Raw genomic sequence first — 13965 nt, 5'->3', positions numbered from 1 at the left:
TCCGCCCTGCTCCTCACTCCACCTAAATCCATTTCATCATCGATGATGACGCGGCGCTCCAGGAGTTTATCCAGCAGCTTCCTCAGGACGGGTTCGGACACTCTGTCGATAAACTGAGAGCGAACGGCCGTCAGCTTCTCCTCTGCTGAGGAGTCAGCGGCGGTTTTTGTCGGCTCGGGACCTGGAAGACCTGTGAGAGAGAGGAGGATGGATTAATGCCGAGGTCAGAGTGAGCCCGAAGACTTCCGACCACGGAGCCTCAGCGTGAACCCGAACACCTCCGACCACGGGAGGCTCAGCGTGAGCCCGAAGACCTCCGACCACGGAGCCTCAGCGTGAACCCGAACACCTCCGACCACGGGAGGCTCAGCGTGAGGCCGAAGACCTCCGACCACGGGAGGCTCAGCGTGAGGCCAAAGACCTCCGACCATGGGAGGCTCAGCGTGAGGCCGAAGACCTCCGACCACGGGAGGCTCAGCATGAGGCCGAAGACCTCCGACCACGGGAGGCTCAGCGTGAGGCCGAAGACCTCCGACCACGGGTGGCTCAAGGTTTCTTAGAACATCCAACAAACATGTTTAATCCAGCAGCTCCGACTCGGGCGGCTCCTTCCATCAGCTGTTTGCTCTAAATGCACCTTAAAAGGGAGAGAGGTCCTGTCACAGCGTGACGCTGCGTGTGACCTCTGACCCTGATGATGTCACCTGACTGTCAAACATTCAAACAGGTTAAAGGAAGTGCACGCCTGCCTACAGCCTCACTGACCTGCAGGTTGACCCATGAGCTTTCGCAGCTCCTTCGCCAGGTCGTTCCTGTTGATCTTCTTAAAGACGCTCTCCATCACCTGCACGGCTCCGTCCATGTCATACTTCTGCACCATCAGATCCACGGCGTCGCACCTCTCCGCCTTCGACAGCTGGTTCACTTTGATGGGCTCGATGTCTCTAAACCGCTCGTTCTTCAGGTTCCACTTGAAGGTCTTGAATTCCTCATCCGTTATGTCATCCAGGATGTTGACGAGGTCCTGCTCCGTCATCTCGGCTTCCTGCTAGCATCAGAAAACACTGTGATCAGACTCTGATGCATCATGGGTAATGAGCGTACGCGGGACAAAGACGCTAACGCAGATCCAGCTTTACACTGTGAGAGCACCGACGTGAAACACAGTCAGTGTTAGCAAACATCTCCAGTAATAAATCAGTGCATTACAAACACATGGACGACTATGACAGAGGCACAGAAAGAGGCGGGGTTTAGTTCAGGAAGGAGGCGTGACCTAGAAGTACCTGCCCTCATCAGTGCTGTCTGAATTCCCCACATGTTACGGACTAAAGGCACTTCAGTGCTTCCTTTATTACCTCCTTTAGCAGAGGACACACTGGAGCATCCTTTGTGAAAGGGGAGGAGCAAACGGCCTCCCCAAACGAACACGTAAATATTCATCCATGACCTGCTGATACTCTCTGAACTCTGCAATAAAAACTACTTCCTGTTGTTGCATGAACAACATGGGTTCATACAAAGTCTGTATTAAGTGATGGCAACGTGTTCTGCGTGGTCAGTTTGCATTAATGTTCTTTAAACTGGTCAGGATCATCACCCAGTTCGACTGTGGGTCAGCTGGGATACAGGATCGATGGAGGAACTCTAAATCCGTCCCACGGCCGACAGTCCCAAACCCACAGAGAGCCTCTTCAATAAGCAGACGCCAGCAAGGCGGAGTCTAAAGGTGCCTCAACTCACACACGACTTATCTTTCACAGGCTGTTCTCGTTTACTCGGCCTGCACAAAACAGTCAAAACGCAGAAGCAGCGGACACCCCCGACACCAATCAGGAGTCGGGAATGTCAGCATGCCCCGCCCTCAGCTGTTTCCTGTCACTGCAGCTCAAACTGGTTTGAACCTGATCTCAGATTAAAGACTAAGGGACCACAAACAGCTGACTGATGATAAAGTGTGAAAGAAGGAGCAAACCCTGCAGATGTTCTCACAGCAGGTTTACAAAGATGGCCTCCAGCTGCTTTTATTCAACACCAGCGAGAGCACAGACGTCAGGCTCGCAGCAAGGAAACCTTCTGTGGCGCTCGGCCTCAAAGGCCAAACCAGAATCTCCCAGCCGACCCTGAAGCTGACGAGGAGCTTCAGGTAGAAACGTGAGACACACTCACCTTTCAGCTCAAAGACGGAGCGATGACAGAGAAAGGAGCGCTTCCACTCGCTGGTGCCTGTCAGACGGGCTTCAGGGCTGCTGCTCTCCCACTGTCAGGAGCTGTGATGTGTTCACACTGAGTTTGTCTCTGAAGTTTTATTTCAGTTTCCAAAGAAGTGAGCGTAACCTGACACTGGGGGAGGTCTTTCTGTGGAAATCACAGCAAACCTGTCGGACGGCATAGCATCATGTTTATCCACCTCAGCAGGAGGTGGATAAACATGATGCGACTTTACGCAAACGTAAAGTCGTGATATCAACAGTCATCGATTACATTTATTCATCAAACACCTGCTCAGCTGGTCACATGACCACGCAACGATGAAGCAGAAACAAACCCCGAGCAGCTCCTCCACAGCAGGAGAGGAGCACAGACACGCCTCCCTGCTGGCTCGGCTCATCCATGCGGACTCTTGTGTTTCATTCTATTATAACAAACGACTGCACACAGCAGCTGGTGGGGAGCATGTTACAAACCCCCTGAGGACCGAGTGGGGGGGGGCCACAGCTTCCACAGGTCCCTGCAGCCTCAGTGATATCAACCTGACAACAGCACATCTGCAAACCGACACTTCTACCCACAGGACTTTGTGCTGTGTGCATGTTCCTAATGAAGTGTCACTCTTTAGACAAACGCTGAAAGTGCGTGGTTGATGGTGCGCGCTGTTTTTAACACCATCACACACCTGTGAACGTTCCACTCTCTCAACACATCCTCAGACTGTTGCATGGCTCTGTGTCGGCACAGGACGCGTGACTGCTGACGTCAGGGATGAAGGTCGCTCTGGGTACGAACACGGAGGTGCTTTAACACACGTGCTCACAGTCACAGCTCTGATTGGCTGCAAGCAACGAGACAAACAAACTGTTAAAAAAGAAGAAGAAGGAACACACACACACACACACACACACACACACACACACACACACACACATACGTGTCTATATATACATTACACATACATACACAAAGCTGTGTAAACCAACTATAAATAACTAATCTAAACTTCTATACAGAATACAGAAATGAAATGAGGTGGAATGAATACTACAGAATGTACATAAGGTGCAGTTGCAGTCTGGCAGTGGGAGCAGTGTGACAGGTCAACTGTTTAGGAGGGAGATGGCGAGGGGAAAGAAACTGTTCCTGTGTCGGGTGGTCCTGGTCTGCAGGCTTCTGTACCATCTGCCAGAGGGCAGCAGGTCAAAGAGTCTGTGTCCAGGGTGTGAGGGGTCTGTGATGATCTTCCCTGCCCGTTTCCTGGTTCTTGAGAGGTACAGGTCCTGGATGGAGGGCAGGGGGGGCGCCGATGATCTTCTCTGCTGCCCGTACAGTCCGCTGCAGTCTGCTCCTGTCCTGTTTAGTGGCTGCACCATACCAGACTGTGATGGAGGAGCACAGGACAGACTCAATGACTGCAGTGTACAACTGGATCAGCAGCTCCTGTGGAAGACTGTACTTCCCCAGTTGTCTCAGGAAGTACATCCTCTGCTGGGTCTTTTTGAGGATGGAGTTGATGTTGGTCTCCCACTTCAGGTCCTGGGAGATGGTGGTACCCAGGAACTTGAAGATCTTCACAGTCGACACAGGGCTGTCTGATATGGTAAGGGGGGGCAGAGTTGAGTCCACTGTCATCTCTACAGTTTTAGGAGTGTTCAGCTCCAGATTGTGCTGACTGCACCAGAGTACCAGCCGCTCAACTTCCTGCCGGTATGTAGACTCATCACCATCCTGAATGAGGCCAATGACGGTGGTGTCATCTGCAAACTTTAGGAGTTTAACAGCTGAGTTCTTAGAGGTGCAGTCATTAGTGTAGAGGGAGAACAGTAGTGGTGAGAGGACACATCCTTGAGGGGCACCAATACTGAGGGACCGAGTTTCAGAGGTGATCTCCCCCAGCCTCACTTGTTGCTTTCTGTCTGTCAGGAAGCTGGTGATCCACTGACAGGTAGCTGGTGACATGCTGAGCTGGGAGAGTTTGGAGGAGAGAAGCTCAGGCTCGATGGTGTTAAAAGCTGAACTAAAGTCCACAAACAGGACCCTGGCATAAGTTCCCGGATGGTCGAGGTGTTGCAGGATGTAATGCAGCCCCATGTTCACTGCATCATCCACCGACTTGTTTGCTCGGTAGGCAAACTGCAGAGGGTCCAACTGGTGGCCTGTAATGTCCTTCAGATGGGCTAACACCAGTCGTTCGAAGGATTTCATGACCACAGACGTAGAGTTGGATGTCTCGAGACCGGTCTCGAGACCACTTTTACGTGGTCTTGGTCTCGTCTTGGTCTCGACGGACTTTTGTCTTGGTCTCGGTCTTGGTCTCGCTGTTTCGGTCTTGCGTTCTCAAATCGACATAGTGTTCGGGAGATTTGGAATCAACCATCAGCGGAGTGGGGGGGTGGCTTACTGGGCTTAAGGCCGGGTCATTTTTTCAGAAGCATGGGGTTTTTTGGAGTGTAATTTGTTAGTTAGATGCCTGACTGACAACTGTATAAAACAAAAACAACACACGAAGCACAGAGCGCACCATCGTAAATTCCCCCTAATTTTGGTATGATCTGAGCTCAGGCACTAGGCGACTGAGCGCAGCACACATGTAAGCGAGGGGGGAGAAGCTGCTCCCTGCGAGTTTGCTGCAGACAGAGGAGAGCATAAGTTTGACCAGGTACCAAAGCAAATGATTCGTACTGTACAAATAATGTAAATATGATGGTGTATCACAAAAGATTGATATCAAACTGATCACTTGGTTGCGTTACTTGCTCTTCGAGTGAATCAACAAATGGATCAATAAAAAGCCGAACGACAATGCTGATTTTTTAGAGAGTCTTAGCTTACATTTCATATTTTCAGTTGTTACCCTCCACGGCTAAACAAACTCTCTGAATCAGTTTCAATTATGTACTGATGAACACAACAATGGACATAAGGAGCTTCTTTCAAAGAAAAAACTCAGGTAGATGTTATTTTATATATTATGCTTTGTATGTTGTTCAGTATATTTCTATGCAAAACAAGAGGAATTCCAATACACAGCAGTATATTCACAGTTTAAACCGGATACTTACACACACTTTAAGGAGAAAACAGAAAAAACGTTTTTTTTTACTGTACAACATCAATTTAGAGTAAACTTGTTTTGTTTTAGATAAATAAATGTTGAAATATCTTTTGAATTAGTTAAATGTCAGAATAAAAAGAGGGAGCTGTCTATTTTAATCACTTTCATCAAATTTAGGAGTACATATACACTAAGTTTAGTGTTAATTAATAAGAAAACTCCAGACGATTCCATTCTGAGCTTAAAAAGCTTCTGATAGGTTAGTAGAGTCCATGTGAGTAAATTGGTGGCACACCTGTGGATGCATATAAGGCAAAACACAGAGCCTGTTTCTTTGAAATGGGAAAATCAAGAGATGTCAACCAAAACACCAGGAAAAGAACTGTGGAGCTCCGTAAGTGTGGCTCAGTTTTGAATACAATTTGGTGCCATTTGCAATTAAGAAATACAGACAGTTTCTCTCTTTACTCTTAAAGTTAACAAATATGTTTTTTATATTTATCAATTTAAAAAAATAAACATTTAGTCTGATTTGATGTTACAATTAATAAAGTGTTTGTGTTTTTATCTGAAGAGCATGTAAATATCTGGTTTCAACTGTATATTTGATGATGTTGGTGTTTGGCTTGACTGTCCGCACAAAGAGGGAGAGAGAGGAACAGAGAGGGAGAGAGAGGGAGAGCGAGGAACAGAGATGGAACAAGAGCAGGTGAGACACACATGTTAGTCAAATGGTTGTTTGCCAAAACTCATCAGAACATGTATCTCGTACCTAGAGTTTCTTTTTAGATACCATTTGTTATTTTTCAAATTCTATACTTATTAAGTTACGCAGGCTTGTTTGCACAACAAGGCTAAATAATTATATAAACTTTTCTGAATCTAAACAGTGGACTTTGGTAGAATTAAAAAATGAGTGTAGTGCAGATCTATGGTGATTTTCAGTGCTACTATCATCTAGTTCTGATTCTGGTTCTGTCTTGGTTACTGTTGTAGTCCTGTTTTAATTCCGGATCAGTTCTGGGTCTGGTTGAATTGGGGTTTAGTCCCTGTGTCTTGATACAGACCCGACTTTGTTCTGCCTTGCTGCTTAATTAAAAAACTAGTTTAAGGTGTCCTGCATATATATATATATATATATATATATATATATATACATACATATATGGCCTCAGGTATGGACAGCAAGCTGTCCATACCTGAGGCCTTGGAAACTGCCAAGCAAAGACTCACAGCCTTGGCCAGCCGCTTGAGGAGGTACACCAGAGAGATAGAAGGCAGGAGAATAAACTAGCTGTTCTCCACAGAACCAGCAAAGGTGTACTCTCAGTGGCAAGGGAACAATAACAGAACAGCACCACCAAGGCTGGAGACGGAGCAATACTGGAAGAGCATATGGGAGAAGGACGCAACCCATAATGGCAATGCTCAGTGGCTAGTGGATCTGAGGGCAGACCACAGCAACCTCCTGAACAGGGTCCAGTAACCATCACAGTGGCAGATATCCAAGAAAGGGTCTCCAGTATGAAGAGTTGGACAGCACCAGGGCCCGACATGGTTCACGCCTACTGGCTGAAGAAGCTGACTGCACTCCACGAGCGTCTGGCAGCACAAATGAACCAGCTGCTAGTTAACGAGAGACACCGGAATGGCTAACCAAGGTCGGACGGTCCTGATCCCCAAGGACCCCAAGAAGGGACCGGTCCCATCCAACTACCGACCAATTACCTGCCTCAGTACTACATGGAAGCTCCTGTCAGGCATCATATCGGCTAAGATGAACAGGCACATGGGTCAATACATGAGCGGGGCACAGAAAGGGATTGGCAAGAATACCAGAGGCGCAAAACACCAGCTACTGGTAGACAGAACGGTCAGCCGAGACTGCAAGACCAGACTGACCAACCTGTGCACTGCCTGGATTGATTACAAGAAGGCCTATGACTCAATGCCCCACAGCTGGATACTGGAATGCCTAGAATTGTACAAGATCAACAGGACCCTAAGAGCCTTCATCAGGAACTCAATGGGGATGTGGCGTACAACACTAGAGGCCAACTCCAAGCCCATAGCACAAGTCACCATCAAGTGCGGGATCTACCAAGGAGATGCTCTGTCCCCACTGCTGTTCTGCATAGGCCTGAACCCCCTCAGTGAGATCATTAACAAGACTGGCTACTGATACCGACTACGGAACGGAGCAGTTGTCAGCCACCTCCTGTACATGGATGACATCAAGCTGTATGCCAAGAGTGAACGAGACATCGATTCACTGATCCACACTACCAGGCTATACAGCAATGACATTGGAATGTCGTTCGGACTGGAGAAGTGTAGTCGGATGGTAATAAAGAGAGGGAAGGTAGACAGAACTGAGGGGATTGAACTACCAGAAGGCAACATTGCAGACATAGAGGACAGTTACAAGTACCTGGGGATCCCGCAGGCGAATGGGAACCATGAAGAGGCCGCTAGAAAGGCTGCAACCACCAAATACCTGCAGAGGGTCAGGCAAGTCCTGAGGAGTCAGCTGAACGGTAAGAACAAGATCCGGGCCATCAACACCTACGCCCTGCCTGTGATCAGGTACCCTGCTGGGGTAATAGGCTGGCCAGAGGAGGAGATAGAAGCCATTGACATCAAGACAAGAAAGCTCCTGACCATGCATGGAGGGTTTCACCCCAAGTCCAGCATCCTGAGGCTGTACGCTAAGCGGAAGGAAGGGGGCCGGGGACTGGTGAGTGTCAGCACCACAGTCCAGGATGAGACAACGAACATCCAAGAATACATTGGGAAGATGGCCCCAACTGACCGAGTGCTCAGTGAATACCTCAGGCAGCAGAAACCCAAGAAAGAAGTGGGAGACGAGGAACCATCATGGAAGGACAGACCCCTGCATGGTATGTACCACCGGCAGATAGAGGAGGTGGCTGATATCCAGAAATCCTACCAGTGGCTGGACAAAGCTGGACTGAAAGACAGCACAGAGGCACTAATCATGGCAGCACAAGAACAAGCTCTGAGTACAAGATCCATAGAGGCTGGGGTCTATCACACCAGGCAAGACCCCAGGTGCAGGCTGTGTAAAGATGCCCCAGAGACAATCCAGCACATAACAGCAGGGTGCAAGATGCTAGCAGGCAGGGCACACATGGGACGCCATAACCAAGTGGCCGGCATAGTGTACAGGAACATCTGTGCCGAGTATAACCTGGAAGTCCCAAGGTCAAAATGGGAGACGCCCCCAAGGGTGATGGAGAATGACCGAGCTAAGATCCTGTGGGACTTCCAGATACAGACGGACAAAATGGTGGTGGCTAACCAACCGGACATAGTGGTGGTAGACAAACAGAAGAAGACGGCCGTAGTGATCGATGTAGCGGTTCCGAATGACAGCAACATCAGGAAGAAGGAACACGAGAAGCTGGAGAAATACCAAGGGCTCAGAGAAGAGCTCGAGAGGATGTGGAGGGTGAAGGTAACGGTGGTCCCCGTGGTAATCGGAGCACTAGGTGCGGTGACTCCCAAGCTAGGCGAGTGGCTCCAGCAGATCCCGGGAACAACATCGGAGATCTCTGTCCAGAAGAGCGCAGTCCTGGGAACAGCTAAGATACTGCGCAGGACCCTCAAGCTCCCAGGCCTCTGGTAGAGGACCCGAGCTTGAAGGATAAACCGCCCGCAGGGGCGTGCTGGGTGTTTTTTATATGTATATAGATATATATATGAAGTCATTCTTTTTTGAACAAAACTCAAAACAGAGCCTATTAATCTTTCAGTCATTTCTACCCTCACTTAATTTCCTTTGGCTGCTCAGCTCTCACACAGTGGCTCAGCTATGCTCCAATCCCTCCATATTGTGGCCAATCACATGTGAGGATATAGAATAATATCATTATGTGAAAAACAGAGAGGGTGAGAGATGCGACAGTCAAGTGGAGCATGTGTCTGTCCTCTCAGTAAGTGAGCGAGACAGTAGACAGCGGTGAGGAGGGCTGTGCGAAAGCAAAAACACATAAATATGCCTGACATCCATAAACGAAGCAGCATCTGGCTGCAGTTTAAAGACTTTTTTTGTCTCGGTCTTGGTCTTGGTCTAGTCTCGACTCGGTCTCAGTCTTGGTCTCGTCTCAACTTGGTCTTGGTCTTGTCTTGGTCTCGGATTAGGCGGTCTTGACTACAGGTCTACACAGACGTCAAGGCGACAGGTCATTCAGTCCTGTGATGGTGGGTTTCTTGGGAACAGGGATGATGGTGGAGCATTTGAAGCAGGATGGAACTTCACACAGCTCCAGGGATCTGTTCAAGATGCGAGTAAAGATGGGAGCCAGCTGTTCAGCACAGGTGCTGCTCCCCCAGCACACCACGCCATAGAAAAGCAGGAGTACTTTTCTATGGCGTGGTGTGCTGGGGGAGCAGCACAGCAAAGAAGGACTCATCCAGGCTGGAGAAACTAATCAGGAAGGCTAGCTCTGTGGTCGGCATGAAGCTGGACACTCTGGTGACAGTGGCAGAGAAAAGGACACTAAAGAAACTGATGGACATTATGAACAATGCTGGGCATCCTCTGCACACGGTCGTAAACAATCAGAGGAGCCTATTCAGTGACAGGTTGCTTCTCCCAAAGTCAAAAACCAGCAGACTTAAAAACTCCTTTGTCCCACAGGCCATCAGACTGTTTAACTCCTCACTGGAGGGGAGAGGGAGGGGAAGCAGGGGGACAAGGGAGGGCGGGAACAACTAAGCTGTAGGTGCTTTTTTTACACTGTGCAATATTTGTTTTGTTTTTTGTTTTGTTTTTTCTTATATTCGACTGTGCAATAATCACTGTGCAATATACTCACTCAAATGAGCAATTCTATTTATCTATATTATATATTCTGTATCTATATATGTGTATATGTGTATATATGGTGTATTTATGCTTATATCCTTACTCTCATTGCCCTTATTGTATCTGTAACATGCAACTTCTTTCTGTGCTTTTCTACTGGAAACTGAATTTCCCAGAGGCACCCACCCGAGGGATTAATAAAGTTTCATCTAAGTCTAAGGTTTTGAGGCAGGAGGGTGAGACACCATCTGGTCCGGGGGCTTTCCTGGGCTTCTGTTTATGAAATAGTCAGCTCACATCCTCGGTGTGTATTCAGGGAGGAGGAAAGGGGGGTGAGAGGTGTGATGGAGGTCGTTGAGTCTGGATTGGGGAGGGTGGTGGTGGTCGTTGAGTTTGGATTGGGGAGGGTGAGAGTGAAGGGGGGAGAGGTGGGAGGTGTGTTGGGGTCAATGTCTGAAGCAATGTCTCTGGGGAGGGGAGGGTGAGGTGTGGGAGTCTGTCTGTCTCAAACCTGCAGTAGAATGTGTTTAACTCGTTGGCTTGAACAGTGGGTGGTGCTCCTGTGATTAATTTCTTTCAGGTACATAAACCATGAAGTAGTCAACAAAAAACCAAATGCAATATGCAAAACACAGACTCACAGATGGAGATGGAACGAGCTCCAGCTCTGTCCAACAGCTGCAGCTGGGTGGGTGGTGCTTCTCTTTGCTACCATGAGAGCGCTCAGGAAGCAGCTTCTGTAGCTGAACTCAGGGCAGTTTGTCTCCTGCCCATCACTAACCCCGTAGATTTAACCCGCTCAGACTGACAAATATTTATTTTACCATCAATTCACAAACACTTAATCTGCAGTTAGTGCATGGCCGTGTTTAACTACTGGCTTTATCTGTTACAGACAGGCTGATGCAACGTCTGCCCATCTTAGTGTGTAACTGAGTGTCCCTGGTAAACATTTCTGTCAATACATCACATACAATACTCTGTTATTATTTTATTAGCTGTCGTTTATTTACCAAAGCCAGTTATTGTTGACAGGGCTGCTGATCATTGCTTATTAGAGCTGTATGCTTTGAGAAAAGTGTTGAATAAATCATTTTTTGATTCTCTGAAACTATTTAAGTGTTAATATTTATTTAGGACGTAGCTCTACCTCCTGGCTGTAGCTCAGGCGGTAGAGCAGGTCATCTGCTGATCGGAAGGTTGGTGGTTCGATTCCTGGCTCCCCCAGTCTGCATGCCAATAGTACAGAATGAGTCCATTTAGAAACAACCTAAAGTCTAATGCAGTTCATGAAGGCTGTGATGGATTTACTGACAGCAGGTTTGAAGGATACCAGACGAAGAGGATCACAGAAGAACCTCAACAGCTTCCATATCACAGCTTATGGACACTCAGCGTGACTCATCCACAGCAGAAAGCCGTTATTTTTAATTTACTGCCCCCGTCTATTGTGCAGAACAGTTTTCAGCACTTTCTGACAGTAGCTGACGGCAAACACAGCCCAGTATGTCGCAGAGCGATTAAACCAAACACAGGGAACCTGTTAAAAACTCAGCTGAGTGAGACGATCGTGTTTCAGTCACTGTGGACATCTGGTCAGACTGAAGGATGAAGGGTTTCCTCGGCATCACTGTGCACTACAGAGGATCACACACAGGTGACAGAATCTGTGAGAAATCTGGAGCTACATGTGATGAATACAAAGACAAACGATTAGTGACAATGCTGCCAACGCGTGGAAAGCTTCCCCACTGAGCAGGTGAGGAACATGATGATGATGGTGATCAGAGCTCTGGCACGACTTAACCTTGGATGATCCGACACAGTAGCGCTGCTATGGCAAACACACAGCGCCTGCAGTGTTCTGGTGGTGTGATGGACCGAGCAGCGAAGCAAACTTAGGCACAGGTTAAAGTCCAAAAATTGATTTTTTTTATTTAACCCAAAAACATAATTTGTTAAATCATGCAAAAAAGATCAAAATCTTGGGCCCGTAAAAGAGGTCAAAGTAACAGAACTCTACTCAAAGTTAACAACACTACTGATAACTCAAACAAACTGACCTCACTTAACAAGACAAAGGGGAAACTTAAATAGTGGCTGTTCAGCCCACAAAACACAAAAAGGGGTAAAACACACTAAATTTAACTGAAACTAACATAATGAACTCCAATCCCCCCCATGGTCGCGAATTATGGAATGAGCCCATTTGCAGTCTTCCTTTAAAGCTCGCTCCACCCCTTTTCCACCTCTTGGCTCCTCAATCAAGGCACTGGAGCAGCTGCAACTAAGGTACCTCAGAAAACAAAGATTAATCATACATAACAGTGTAAACTCAAATGTGCGCACTTATTTTAGAACGCAGTGTTATGTGAGAATGTGAATTAACTCTAAACCAAAACCAGTTATTTATTGTCCTGTAAATGAATCCTTGTATTTAAATAAAGACAAATGTGAATGCAATGTTAAGCCTCTACACTAACATGGTGGATATTACCGCTGTGTGGCTGTAAGTGCAGCCATCACAGGTGGTGAGAGATGGGCTGTCAGAGACCATCTCCTCCTCTTTGAAAGTTATCTGAGCTGCACACAAGCACAACATTCAAAGATGTGTTTGAAGCTGCTGCTGTGATCACAGGTGGACTTCAGCACTGAGACAAGTGGAGGCAGTTCTCCAGTGTGAACATCTAAACTCTGTGCTGTTCTTGAAATGTTAGGGCACCAGGAGCGATTGTTCACAGCACAGAGTGGATCCTGCTGAGGGAGATGCCGGACGTCTGGAAGCCTTTCAGAGAAGCAACAGGTTTGAGAAAATAGTCTCGATCAGTGCTGTCATTCCATCCGTGCTGTCCCTCAGTCACCACATGGAGAAGCTGAAGCTTCAGTCTGTTTCCAGAATGGCCTGGTCAGGAGTCTCCAAGCATCTTTGAACACAGGATTCCTTGAATCTTTATCCGTGTGCGAACGGATCACTGCCCCCTCAGATCCAGTGTACCTCACAGCAGCTGCTTTGGATCCTGCACCATGTGTTGGGCTGTCGGAACATAAAGACAGGTGACACAAACATTAAAGGTAAAGACTGAATTTAGTGTATATTTTGTTGTTTTGTTTTGCTGTTGTTAATTTGTTTGGTCAGATCTGATCCTGCAAAGTCAGAGTAACCTGTGACTCCTGGTGATGATGGAGGACAGAGGCAGAAGAAGGCAGAGGAAGGATGCGAGCTACAGCTAAGTGGATCCTGCTGATGGGCAGAGCGCCTCTGGGTCTCCCTGCACTGTTTCATGAGGCCACCACAGTTTGGCAGCTCTGCATGGAGAGTTGCAGTGGAGCGAGTGTTCAGCTATGGTGGCATCATCCTACAAATGACTGACAGACTGCAACACAGAACAGTTAGCGCACATTCCCGTTCATTGTCCACTTCATATACATATATGTATATATATATATATATATATATATATATATATGTGTGTGTGTGTGTGTGTTTTCTCTGTCACTCACACATGGACACACACAAACACACAGAGAGCAGACGAGACAGGACATGCTAATCACACTGCACTAAATTTACTGCGACGGTTGTTTGTTCTGTACAGTCTCAGCACTTTGTCTGAACAGGAAGTTCTGCTTTTTCATTGGATGTTTATTCTGTGACTCTTCTTGCAGCTGAGTTGAGCTGAGCTGTACATTACTGAGAATCACTTTGTGTATATTCTGCAACTTCATCAGGTGTTGAGATAAATGCAGATTTCAAAAAGAACACATGGTCTGTAATTTACATTTAACATATAACTGCAACACTGTTTAAAAAAAAAAAAAAAAAGACTTGAACGGACTTGAAATTGAAAGATTGGGACTCGACTCT

The sequence above is a fragment of the Oreochromis aureus genome, linkage group 9, assembly GCF_013358895.1.
Source record: "Oreochromis aureus strain Israel breed Guangdong linkage group 9, ZZ_aureus, whole genome shotgun sequence".
In the NCBI taxonomy this organism is placed as follows: Eukaryota; Metazoa; Chordata; class Actinopteri; order Cichliformes; family Cichlidae; genus Oreochromis; species Oreochromis aureus.
The sequence above is the reverse complement of the archived record's forward strand: the minus strand, read 5'-3'. Positions refer to the sequence as shown.